The sequence below is a fragment of the Taudactylus pleione genome, unplaced genomic scaffold, assembly GCF_031769625.1.
Source record: "Taudactylus pleione unplaced genomic scaffold, aTauple2 ptg000083l, whole genome shotgun sequence".
Classification (NCBI taxonomy): domain Eukaryota; kingdom Metazoa; phylum Chordata; class Amphibia; order Anura; family Myobatrachidae; genus Taudactylus; species Taudactylus pleione.
Window position 1 is genome coordinate 11,917,776 of NW_028284485.1, and position 13,857 is coordinate 11,931,632.

Sequence of the window (13,857 nt, forward strand, 5' to 3'; positions counted from 1 at the left end):
ACATCACCGACTTCAACATACCAGGAAGTTGGGAAGTGACTGGGAATAACCAGATTATGATATTCTCACTACGAGCTGATAGTGAGCCTATACATTTTTAACTTTTATGCACAATTAGATTAAGTGGGAGACACTTCCGGTATCGGTATACACATAGTGACACCAAAGAAATGGTTGGTAGGGTACCAGAAGGGTACTGTGCCAGGGTAATTCAACCAGAAATGTGTGTTAGTCAGATGGGAGAACATGGGAGAGAATCATTTGCTAGGGAAATGTGTTTAATGATTATGATGCAATCTATTCCTTACATTCTCCTTGATGATGTGTATTTTATATGTGGAAGGAAAACGTATAAATGGCTCTCTCCGAGTTTACAAGGTGTATGTTACCTGGGAAGGGTACTCCCAGAGGTTATGACCCTTACACATGGTGAAATGCTTGGTATTCATAAAAACACACCATCACCATATCTTCACACACAGTATGAACACAGAGACAAAATAAATATGATACCTGGTGATGAACATACAGACACACAGTTGATTAGTGAAACAACTGGCTTTCAAGTTTTAGTAGCATTGGATCCCACCAGGATCACTTGGAGTACTTTAAATTTTAGATACATCCAAGACCTTGATAAATGAACAGATAATATCACCAAGATGTATGATGACACATTTAGGTACACAGGTAAGGAGATACAGGCCTACAAGAAAGAACTTATGCAACATAGACTAGTATTAAATTATTTAACAGCTGTCACTGGAGGGTACTGTGTGAACTTAGCCACCCAATTTGGTGTAAAGTGTTGCACGTACATCACAAATAACACTAGTGACCCCAAGGAGGTGATAGACAGTAAAATGGATGAAATTCTGCTGCTGAAATGGGAATTTCGGAAGAACCATAATGCTTCAGTGGCTGAAGTAGAGGAAACGGTAGAAGAGTGGTTCTCTAGGTTGAACCCTGTAAAATGGTTCTCCGGTTTAGGAGAGTGGGTCCAGGAAATTGTTTCTAGTGTAGGTAAACTCCTGATCCTCATATTGGTTGTCATCTTAGCAATTGGCTTATGTGTCAGATGTGTTCCTGCTGTGTTGAAGTGTGTAAATGTAATGGTAAGGTAAACTGAGAGAATGAAATTATGATGGTGGTAAGCAATGATGTTATGAATACTAAGGTAAATGAAGAACTGCATTACAATCCTGAAAGTAGAACCATCAGATGATGCCATGCATGAAATGTATTATAAAATGTTATTTTAAACATCCTAAATAATGTAAGTCCCTATCCCCTCCAAGACTTCCTTTATAGCTTACATGCAACCCCACATCTTTCCCATGATCTTCTAAGATCTGCGGTGTGCGTATAAGAGTAGTTTTATGTCCCTCCCAGGGACACATGGTTTAATGACCGCATGGTGCCATCCCATAATATAACATTAAATAATACTCCATAGTGTGATAGCGTATTGTTTGCTATCAAAGGGTGGACTGTCGAAGCTGGATGATTGGCTGAGACCAGATCTTAGAATTAATATCGGGCAATGCCATATTATGTTGCCCCTGATGATCCCATCTTGCGTCATTAGCTTGAAACCATTGTGTGCGATGCTAATATGCTATTATTAGCATTGTGCGACTGCATTGCTACCGCATACTGTTAATAGTCCTACCGTACTCCATACACACATTAAATCATACATATAATATACAAGATGCACAGCGCACAGTTGCGCTGTTTAGCAAAGCACTCTAAACATTAAATGCACCACACATATTAGTGACTACATGCAATATCCTTACACTTACACATACCGAAACTTATAAAAAGGTTCCTCCACAATTAAAGGCTTAATATTAGAGGTTATATTAGCAAATAATCATGTTGTGAAATGTAATGTATATGATATTTAAGTTACATAAGATAGTAAACATATCATGTTTGGTACCATTCCAAAGCAGTGTTTGCAGATTTCTGGTTCGACCTGCAAGGAAATCGTATCATGCGTTTTCAAGATATGAACAACCTAAAAATAGTGGTTAGAATGTGAAAATGTATGAAGTGTTTATTTGTTAGTTTAAACCAGTTCTTCGGTGGGAAAACCACACAAAGCAATGTCTGAGGAACTGGGACATACCCCTAGTGATGCTATATGAACTGTCCAATGACCTGCATCATACCAGAATGTCCACGAGCAAGATGCAATGGAAACCCTTTAACTAGTTTCTTTGTTCTGGGAGGCTATATAGCTTGCATGCTGGTTCTAGTCTACAGCCATTCTTTCTTGGATGACCACAGACTTCTGGACTGATGACTGTTTGCTGGGACCAGTGCACACGCGTATGTATTGGGCTGTTTCGTATTATGTATTTCATTGCCTTTGTACTAATTGTGCTAGATGAAAGCATGTAACTTTCTTTTATTACAATAAGAACGTATGTGCATTGGAAATATAATTATTGTCTGGACAGCGATTATTTCTCTCTAGCGATAAAAGGGTATTCATAGATGGGGGCTCACAGTTAACATCATGCCACCCTGATTCGCAAGATAAGCAAACATACCTTGATTCCGCAAACAAGGGTGGAAACGCGCCATAAGCGGGCAAGAATGCACTGTGTTCGAAATCCTTCTGCCATTCAGTGTTGTGGAATCAATGTCCTTTATTGTGTGATCTTAAAGGGGCGCTGATTAGGAATCTGGGGACTAGAGAGAAAGGATTGTCTGTCTGTGTTTTGTGCATCAGTCACATTATTGTGTATGTGACTAGGCACATGATAGAGTATATGTGTTTAAAGTATTGCTGCCACATGTTCAAACAATAGAGTTAAGATTGCATTGTTGTACTGATAGCGTGATTACATTGTTTGTCTCTTAATCATACTGCCATATCTGAGAAAAAGTTTAAATTCTTTTCTGCGCAGAAAAGGTGCTTGATAGATGTTTATGTATGTTGAGAATAGGGGTTCTGTATGTTCCCTATTTACTGGGGTTACTGAGTGTTCCCTGGACCTAGGAGTACTGTGTGTTTCCTGGGGTACAGAAAAACAGTTGTATTGCATATAAAGGAGTACTGTGTGTTTCCTATTGATAGGGGTACTTTGTGTTCCCTAGAGGTGAATCTGCTCTCAGTGTGATCGCAGAATTCATTGATCAGTTAGGTTCTTTGGGCATTGAGATTGAACCACACGGTCAGGGCAGATCGTGAATGTGAACTGAGTTGTGCTGGAGAAAATCACTGCCAAGCAGTGGAAAGTACTCAAAGAAGGATTTTCTTCTTTTACGGGGTACTGTGTGTTCCCGCGGGTTAGGAGGTACTTTGTGTTCCCTATTATGAAGGCAGGATATTGTATAGGCAGCACTCTGCTGCTTGTTGTGTAGGTTAACTGTAACAATTAGCAGGTTGGTTGTACACAGCAGGTGAAGTTGAGTGGACATAGCTTATCAATTTTCATCCAATGGTCCACATACTAGCACAAAGTGCTTAGCGTTTTCCCAGATGGGTGCCAGGCTGTCGCTGGGTAGGGTGGATGGTGCACTGCTTGTGGAAGAGCTGACAGGGTTGGCATGGCATATAATGCATACTAAGTATGGAGCATATACAACTGTGCACTGTAGTGTATTGATTAAGATGACGAGGAAGTGTGTAAAACCTTTTCCAAAGATTGGCAGTTTTGATGAGGAAATACTGAACAATGTTAGAGATAAAAAGGTATTCATAACTCATAAGTCCCAAAACAAAAAAGTGGCACTTGCAAGAGATGCTCTTGCAATAGATGGGTAACCAGGTACCCACTGCAGGTAAAAAAATCCCCCTTTAAGTCCTAATACCCACATCATAGAAAAATCTTTTTAGACAATGATTGTGGGCAGACACACATTATACAACAGATTTAGACACCATGGGACATAGGAAAAAGGTGCAAGTAGATGGAATCCCATAATGTAGCATTATACATAGAATTCCAGATGGTGTCCGTTAACAGAGAAAAGGGGGTATAGAAGACAGAGTTAGATACATATAGCTGGTTATTGCAGATAGCCAGTTAGACAGATTACAAGGAAACAATGACATACTGAAGGCACCAACTACACAATGGCCTAACTGCAGAAACATCGGCAGACTCAGCACCCAGACAGGTGACTCTCATATGAATATGGGCCCCAGGGCATATTAACCAGCAATGTGACCAGTGGAAGAGGATAGTGAAAAGTAAGGAATTCATAGTCTGTAAATACTCTAGAATGACCTTCAACCATTGGTTATAACACAAATTAATTAATCTATCCTTCCTAATCAAATCCATGAACAGGAAATGACAAAGGGCGTACAAAAATGAGAATGTTCAACAGGACAGCCATAAATTAAAATAATGGGAACTGGTGGCAGCAGCTCTAAGCCAATATTGCAGTTAATAAAAGTTAGCACAGGAACATAAAATTAACAAATGCAAAACAAATAAATAATAGGGTATGCAGACAGCATCTCCAACACAAACTACGCACTGCTAGGGAAAGGATGAGGATAAAGCCCATGACCTCTGCGGTGTGAGCCATGAAGCTAACTGACCAATGCAGTGCTAGGCAGTAAAGCTAACCATTACACTATCCATACTGCAGAATGAAATGCTGAGCAAATGTGCAAATGTGAGCATCAATGCAAATGAAACCACGATCCAAGCTGTTAAATCACAGCCCACCTGGGGTAGCAGCCTGGGATCACCATAGCGGCCATTGCGACCAATGGTCACGATGGTTGATTCTTTGACCAGGTCTCAGAATCTGATTCTTAGCACAGCTTGGCTGGGTACTGACAGCTGCAAGGCCAGAAAATCTTTGTCCACCAATGCATTCCCTGGCTTCATCCCTCCTGGAAAATGGGGGGACATGCCCCCATTTCTGGGAACAGTGGCCAGCCATGCCCCCACTCCATACCCTAAATACCACAGCATGTCAATCATGCTGCAACTTAGAAGGGTGTGCTAGTGAGATTTTAGGATCCATTATGCACATGTGCAGAAATGGTCCTGTGCATGCTTAGACCCTAGACTATTGGAGATGTGCGCTAACAATCAGGTTATCGAACATCTATGAATTAGGCCCACTGTCAGAGAGTGTAATCAGTTGCAATATCATTAGCATAGTTTTCATGTTTGAGTGATTGTAACATGTTAGTTTAGATCAAAAAAAGGAAATTTGTAGGACCGCTAGTTTGTGAAAGTAAAATGATACAATGTATATTAAACAGATATTTAATAGCAATGTACAATATAAAACAACAATATGGAAAATTGAGTGCATGGGCTCTGTGCAGTGTGCAGACTGTCTTTGAGTGAATTCTTGATCGCCAAAGTGAAAATAAATATGAATGTCTCTTCATTTTTTACACTGTTAGTTTAGATTCATGGAAAGGAGTTTCATTTAATGAGTCTTTCTACCATAACTGGGTATTAGTCAATTGGATACCTAGGCTAGTGTCACATACCAAGAGGGAGAGCCTAGCAAGTGCTTTTGGTACTGGAACTAGCTCTGTATTCACTTATCAGTGCAGCTGATGGCAATATGTGCTTGTTTTCCCTCTTCAGTCCATTTTTCAATTTATCTTAAATAAATTGTGACAATATTTTTGCCAAATACAAGTATCTGTATGTTTATTTATAGGTTAAGTGGTTATTAGTATAATTGTAAGATATTATTTCAAATTATTGAAGTCCTCAGTCACACTGTACTCTTCAATGAAATGAACTTTGGCTTCAATTTATGAAATAGAATGATGCAAATTGACTTATTTTTTTTTCTTGACATTTCTATACTTAGCGGCATAAGAAAGCAAAAATATTATTTTAACATTCATGTAGATATTCAAAACCTGTCACTGTAAACTTACATAACTGTAGTCCGCATGGTTTCATATTCTCTCCAACATTGGGAAATATATATATATATATATATATATATATATGTTTATCACATTTATAGTATGTTCTTTTTTTTCAAAATATTGCAATTTTTGATAAGCAAATTATTGCAGTTTTTTCATAAAATACATCCTCTTGGCACATCAGTTGGGTGTCTTCACCACCTCAATACCTGAAGCAAGTATTTATTTTTGTTAATCTTAAGAACATATTAAATAAGTCTAACTTCCCAACCACTGCATCTGAAACTGAATTTGCTGGTCTCACTGTATAAAGTTTATATACTCAGAAGATATATAAAATAAATATTTAGCTATGGTTTATATTTAATGCATCATCTTCAATGGTCCCTCAGGAGTCCCTTGTCTTAATCAGACACCTAGATTTAAGAATGTAAATGCTGGACACAATCCATATATATATTGGCTCCAGTCATGAAGGCAAGCTAGAGGGACTAACCGATGTGTTGCATGAATATTCCTTTTGAAATTTGGGGAGGTGTCTCCCCAGAACACTTACATTAATACTCTACTTTTATTAGCAACAGGGACCAGTATTGTATCAATTACGAATAATGCATAGTAACATGATATGCATACCTAAATGAGATGTCAAGACCATAATGGTGTTTGTTATTATCATAATAACTACATTATTGACATATATACCCCCAATAACTACTTACTTTTGCATGTATCTACATGCCCTGATCATATTTGAACAACAATATTCTAAAGCAAAACATTTAACAATAACTACAAGGACACACACAATACTTGAACAACATATGAATGTGGGAAAAGGCTCACACTAATACCCATTTTACACCAACCAAATAACCTGGGTTATTGCCAGGTTGATCCGGGTCAGGACATAGGACCTCATTCAGAGCTGGTCGCACAGAGGCTGCGGTCGGTCTGAATGAGGGGAGGACGTCTTGAATTTTTAAGACATCCTCCTTTGCGGTGGTAAGGCTGTGGGTTAACACCCACAGCCTTACAACCGCCTAAGGTGATGGTCGCGATATTCAAGACCATCGCGACCATCGGGGCTTACGACGAGACCATAGGGTAGGGTCTCCCTTGTCATGAGCCCTGGAGAGCTTTCGGCTCTGTCTGAGCTGGAAGCTCTCCACTGACATCACTAGTGATGTCAGTGGGGCCACCCCCAAATGGTAGGCTTTCCCATGGGAGCACCCCCATTTGGGCTGCCACCTCCCCGGCCCGCCTTCCAAACGGGGCGAGCTGTCAATCAACATCGACAGCTCGCCCCCTTTGGATCGAGACCCGCTACGACCAGCGCTGTCGGTCATAGCGTGTCTCACGCATGCACACAATGGTGCTGTTGTGCACATGCTCTGTGGGGGGCCATCAACCCGGTCCGAGCGCATCGGCGCTAACGACCGGGTCTGAATGACCCCCTTAGAGTGAACAGCTCATGAAAAACCCGGGATGATTTACCCAGCAATCCTTTCTTGGGTCCAGAGCAGGGTTGAAAATGGGTTGGTCCCGGGTCATTCGGCAGTGTAAACGGATGCTAGCGAGATTATTTGACCCAGCTAGCTCCAAAAGACACTGATTGGAGCTTCTGGGGCACTGGCAAATTATATAATTTGTCAGTGCCAAGCAGAGAGAGACAGCACATGCATTAATCACTTGCCTGCCTAATCTCCTGCTCCACAGCAGCCGGACCAGCCTTACCAACAGCCACAACAGCAGGCAGACATACAGCCTGCCATAGCCAGAGCTGCAGCCTGCACCACATCCTGACCAGCACCTACAAATGCAGGCTGATACACATTCTGCCACTGCCAGAACTGCAGTCTACCATCATTGCTGCAATGCTGTGAGCAGTCCCCTCCCCTCCCTTCTGTTGCCTTTTGTGATCTTATCATTGTCAGCCCTTTAAAAAGTAAATTTGTAATTGCATCTATAACAAAATGCAGGGATTTTCCCTAGTTCAGAGTAAACGGGGCCAACCTGGGAACAATTATGGTTAAATTGCAATGTAAATGGGGTCTGAAGCCGGATTCGACGTGGGATTGACCAGTGTTCAGATTCCCAGGTTGAAACCAAGATTTTGGTGTAAAAGGGTTATAACATTAAATGTACTGGTTACAACAGACAATTATAAAATACAAAGTACTTGGCCATTAAAAATTGTTTGTAATGATACAAGGAAAGTTTCTTGTAGATCCACATTCCTTAACAAGTTGCTGGTTGAACTCCATACAGTACTGTAATTATTTCAGCCACTTAATTGGCTTGATTGCATCAGATGTGTCTAGCTCTTCTAATGACAATGTCACTTCTGATGAGACACTGGGGTTTATTCATTAAGTCAAATATCATGGTCCAGATGGACCCTGATAATAAGCATTCCTACTTGCGGCGAGCGCTAGAGCAAAATCAGTTGCCTCCCCAAATGTTTCCACTGCTTCTTCCAGAGCAGTGAAACTTGGCACTGCTGAGTGTGACTTGGCAGTGCTAGTGATCCTACGGGGACTAGCGTTCACGCAGGTGCACAAAGCCCCAGCATCTGAAAGGATCCCTATTCGCAACTTGGGACTCCTTCCCATAGGGAAATAGCGGGTGTGCAGGAGCAAACACCATATGAAGATGGCAAATGCTCCTGCAGTCAAGCTCTGAAAATATTGTATATTTGTAGCTTGATGAATTTAGATCCCCATACTACTGTATGGGGACAGCAAGCCACATTGGGAGAGAAAGGTAGGCAGGACATATTTGTGATATCTCCTGCATTACCTTTATAATGAATGGCCCCAAAACTTAACTTCTCCAAAAGTAGATGAAAATGTTAATCTTCAGATGCTTTTGTAGAAATTAAGTGATAATGAATAGACCACTATGTCCCTGACATTGTCACATAATTTGAAACTGTCTCTGATATGGCTAAATATTAAGCAATTGTGTCAGAATCCACCACAGGTGCAATGCTGTAAATTTCTCAGATAGAATGACATAAGTTGCATATAAAATAAAATGTATTGCCCCGGTATCCTGGGCATACTTGCTGGTAACTGTAGTCTGCCTGAACACAAATTACAAGAGAAAAGAAATTCCTTAAGTGGGGCACTCACGGATCAGAGTTTGTTGCAGATGCATAAAGAAAATGTATGACCTACAAGGGGAATCATATAATACATATATAAAGAATGAAATACATAAAATGTCACTTTTATTGTGTTAATTAAAATATTGCAAAAATATAAAGAAATAAATATTGAAAAAATAAAATAGTGTGACCACTGTTAACTGTGTGCTAATATCCTTAAATATATATTCCTCCTTATATGGCTTAATAGCTTAAAATGAGGTTATCCTACTGGGGTGTCTGTATATTAAGGGACAAACACAAACTACTATAAAATTACTCAAGTGCAATATATCTCACAAGGATGTTAGATTGAGGAACAGATAGCCAATCCATGCCCATACGGTTCCTCTGATTGTCAATACAAAATAAGTTTATCCTCTTAGATCCTTGTATTAGATGAAATGGATGTCTTAGATGTTATTCATTTTGTAGGTCATACATTTTCTTTATGCATCTGCAACAAACTCTGATTCGTGAGTGCCCCACTTAAGGAATTTATTTTCTCTTGTAATTTGTGTTCATATGATTTATTCCAGGGTGCACCTCCCTTGAGTGATATAGACATTATAGGTACATTGGGAAGGACTGGGAAGGATATACAATTTAATTTTGATATATCTGTGTGGGTTATTTCTGCTTCTTTACAACTGTAGTCTGCCTGCATAGAACAATATTTGTATTTATTATTTACACATTAACCATCTGCCCACCAGGGCTGCAGGGAAAAGCCCTAATTGATCCTCCGGAGGGTGCTTCCATTTTATTTTTGTGGACCCGACAAAACACCCCACCCCTGGTTTGTATGGCCCAGGCTGAGATGTCTGGGGCTGGTTTCTGATTTGGTGGGGATCCCACTCAATTATTTTTTTTAAATGTAAGCGATTATTTACTTTTTACCCTAATGTACCTGCATAGATCATAGTGATCTGTGCACTACTTCTTCCAAACTCACCTGCCACAGGCAGGTCTAAAGTTTGGGTGGGTTTGCCATCATTTTATCATCAGGATTTCGTTGGTTTTAAAACAACCATTAGTAAATCTGAAATTTCTATAGTCATCTGTGTAACAGTATTGATTGTTGATCCAATGTTCTAATGTCCTAAAGTCGAGTTTTGGTAATTTTTTCATTGGTTTTGCTTTTTAGCAATGGCCAGTTTTGGTTGGTTTGTAAAACCAATGGCAAATCGCACAGAATCCCAAACTAACCTTTAGTAAATATACACCATAGTCTTAGCTCCACCTTATAATGGGATAACCTTCTTGTGAGTCTGTGGATATTTACTTTCTGCTCTTGTGTGTTGATTAGTGGTGTTTCTGCAGTTCTAGACACTATGTTAAAGGATTCATAGTGGAAAATAGTTTCATGTGAGCATTGATATTCACTTTCCAATACCTTTGGAACTTGCTTCATATAACCTAGAGTTCTCCTCATGGTTTTCTTTGGATTGGCTATATTACAAACTGTTAAAAGAAGGAGTCTTAAGTGAGTATGATTTTCCAGACTCCAATTTCTGTTGCATTTGGTATAAACATGGGTAGACCAGTGTTGTCCCTATGTCAAGAGTTTCCATTAAAAGACTTATTGATATTTTCCCATCATCTTTTTAATGTTAGCTTATGTTTGTTGTAGGTGCTAATGCTAAAAAGTGCTAATGTTAATTTTTTTAAAGGTGTACAGTATATCTACATGTATTATTCCAGTGAATGAGCATGTGGGGCTGCACGTGACTGGCCCACCAGCAGAACATAATATACTTTCAGATAGCACACTTAAGTATGGGAAAGACATTTTTTTTAATTTGGGTAATTCTGCCACCATTCAAGAGGACCACAATTAGGTGGAGAATGATATGAAAATTTGCATATGCTTCTGCCATTTTACATCCCTAAGTTGTAGAATTTGCGGACTCTAACAAAATATTTTGCATCATTCACAAAATAGATTTGGGGAATTTTGTTCATAGATTTCTCTTTTATAGATGCAGTTTGTGACAGTTTGATCCATTTCATTAGTATGAATATTTTTCATGAAGCTGTTTATGGTAATTGTAAACACAATGATTTATTTTTGTTTCTGACACATATCCTTTTCTCCAGTATGAATAACGGAAGGCTTTGTGTAATAATTTCTTGGCATTGCAGACACAAGCTTAATTTCTAATGTGACAAAAAATACCCATGAAATGTGGATCCCTCGGGGATGCAATAAAACAGTTGTCTCTTTTCTTTATCATTTCTACATGCTTGTCAGTTTGAATTCATATCAACTGACTGTGTGTCTTTGCTGGTAATTCATCATCACCTACAATGTCATTTTACCTCTGCTATTTGTCCTTGTCAATTATCAATACCCATCATCAATACATATCTGACTGGCACCATCTACAGTATAATTTGCTTGTTCTCTGGGGCTTCAGGTTATACTCATGTTGGCTAGGAGAGGTCATAATCTCATTGCAATATTAGACCTCAGTATTATGTTGCAAACAGCTTATAACTCCTATACTAAATAGAAATGAAAAAAAAATTTCATGTACCGCAATCATCCATGTTAACAACTTTGTTCACCTCATAAAATAGATATACAGTGTAGCAGTTTACAAATCATTGTTATTGCCTTGGGTAAATAAAGACCTTTCTCAAATAAAAACATGATGCTCGCAATATCATCTGTTAAATGAGCACCACTGCCATTACATTCAATGTCTTGGAAAGTGCACAAGGATTTAGTATACAGATGTGTCCTCATATATTATTACTGCAGTCATGCCAAAACAGCCCTTCTCATCGCGCCAGGTTCCATGTGACTCGGATGGCTCAAAACAACTTTTTCACTCAAATGTGCATCTTAGTTACACAAATGAAACAATTGGACATGACAAAACTGCTTTGCTAGACAGCACAGATTATTCTGATATGTGACATATGTACAGTTGTGTATGAGTAAGTCTGAATCTGTATTTGAAGTGCTATGATACAGAGGCCATGATTTTTTCTCACAATAAGTTCCATTGTGCTTCATTCATGACTTTGTATGTGTTTTAAACTAATTTCTGTATGGTGATAGTCACAGCCCAGAGTCTGTAGTACACTTTGAGTGGGCTTTTGTGGTTTCTTCAATGCAACATTGACTCATAACATAAAGGAAAAGTTGCTATGCTTATACCATTTAGCGTATTGGGGATTGGTGTATAAAAACACATCTCTATGTGTAAAGAGGCTAACACATATGATGTGTGACATTTACCTTGACTGCATGACATCAATGACATTGAGATGTCACTTATATTAGGTGAAATTTCATTGCAATCTGGAGGCATGTGCCTAATTTCAGACTGTTTGCGTGCCAGTATTTTATTAGCGAAAATAAATATTTTAACAGTTCTGGCATTGGGTTACCTTATTATCTCAGAAACAATTGTTTCAGCTGCTGACTTAAGCTGTATATACACTATAATATTTTGCCCAACAATACTATAGACTAGACCGATTCTGCATGACCAAAATGATCAAATGAAGTTTAATATATACCATAAACACTATCTAATAATCATTTTGTTCCATACATACTGAACTTTCAATGTCTCAGCAAAGAATGAAGCCACCTATGTGCAGCTCCTGGTTGTGATTCTGAATTAAAATGTGATACAGTAAGAATAATTATTATCCTTACCATCTGAAGACACTGAAATGCATCAATGTTTTGTCTCTGAGCAGCGTCCCCAACTTTATTAATTGCAGCACTCAATCATCGTTCAAGATTGACTCTATCAATTTGTCAATTTGACTATAATTTACCCACTAACTTCACTCATAACACAGTGGGCAGTTCATTTCTATGTAGACTAGAATACAAAAGGAGCAAGTTCATACTTCTTGACTTATTTAGATTGTCGGCAATGTGTTCATCACCACCAGAAGCTGCACATGGCACTATCCTGATTTTTTCAAGGGTTACTATTTGTCTTTTCAGTATTTAATTAGTGGCATGCAATTTATGGCCTAAACTGAGGAAACATCAGGTATTATACTGTATGCACGAGCACATACTTGCACTCAGTGGAACTCATGCTAATTTAGTTGTTTGGATATTAGTACTTTTCATGTCCTTAAACAATATTACACATATAGCTATATATATACCTCACAATTATGGCTCCTTATTATTGTAGATTCACAACAGGGGAGGAAAGGGGCATGAGAATGCATATGGAATATGTTAAATGAGCAGAACTTTGTGCTACCTCAGTTCAAAGCTAAGAGCCAGCAGACACTAGGACCCACTGTGGCATGTTCCTGGTGGCTTGAACTCAGACTTGCGCTATTGCGCATGCTCACCTTTACAGCACGTCTTTCTCCATTGGCATTTTTCACAAAGAACTGCTGTGTTATGGACTTCACTGCTGGAAGCCCATAGGTTTTGTCTCACCATGTTGGCACAATGCGAGACTGGTACGAGCAATATGGTCCTAAAAGATTAATTTAAGCATGAGGCATATGCCAGGAGGCATTTCAGGATGTAATTGACACATGAGTGACTAGAACTTTGGTGGCAAAGCTGGAACATTGTGGGAATACAGCAGAACTGTGGAATGCTGACAAACTGAACAGATCAGTGAGGCAAGAGGAACTAGGCGCCATATGGAGCCAGTTTGCACTACATAATTATAGATCATATCTGCACATGGAGGAGACAAGGTGAATATTTTATTGAAACATGAGCCAATATGGATTTATTTCATTAGACACAGTCCAACCAAGGGGTTTACTCCTTACCCTTTGATTCCTTCAATTACAATATCATTACAGCCACATGTGAACA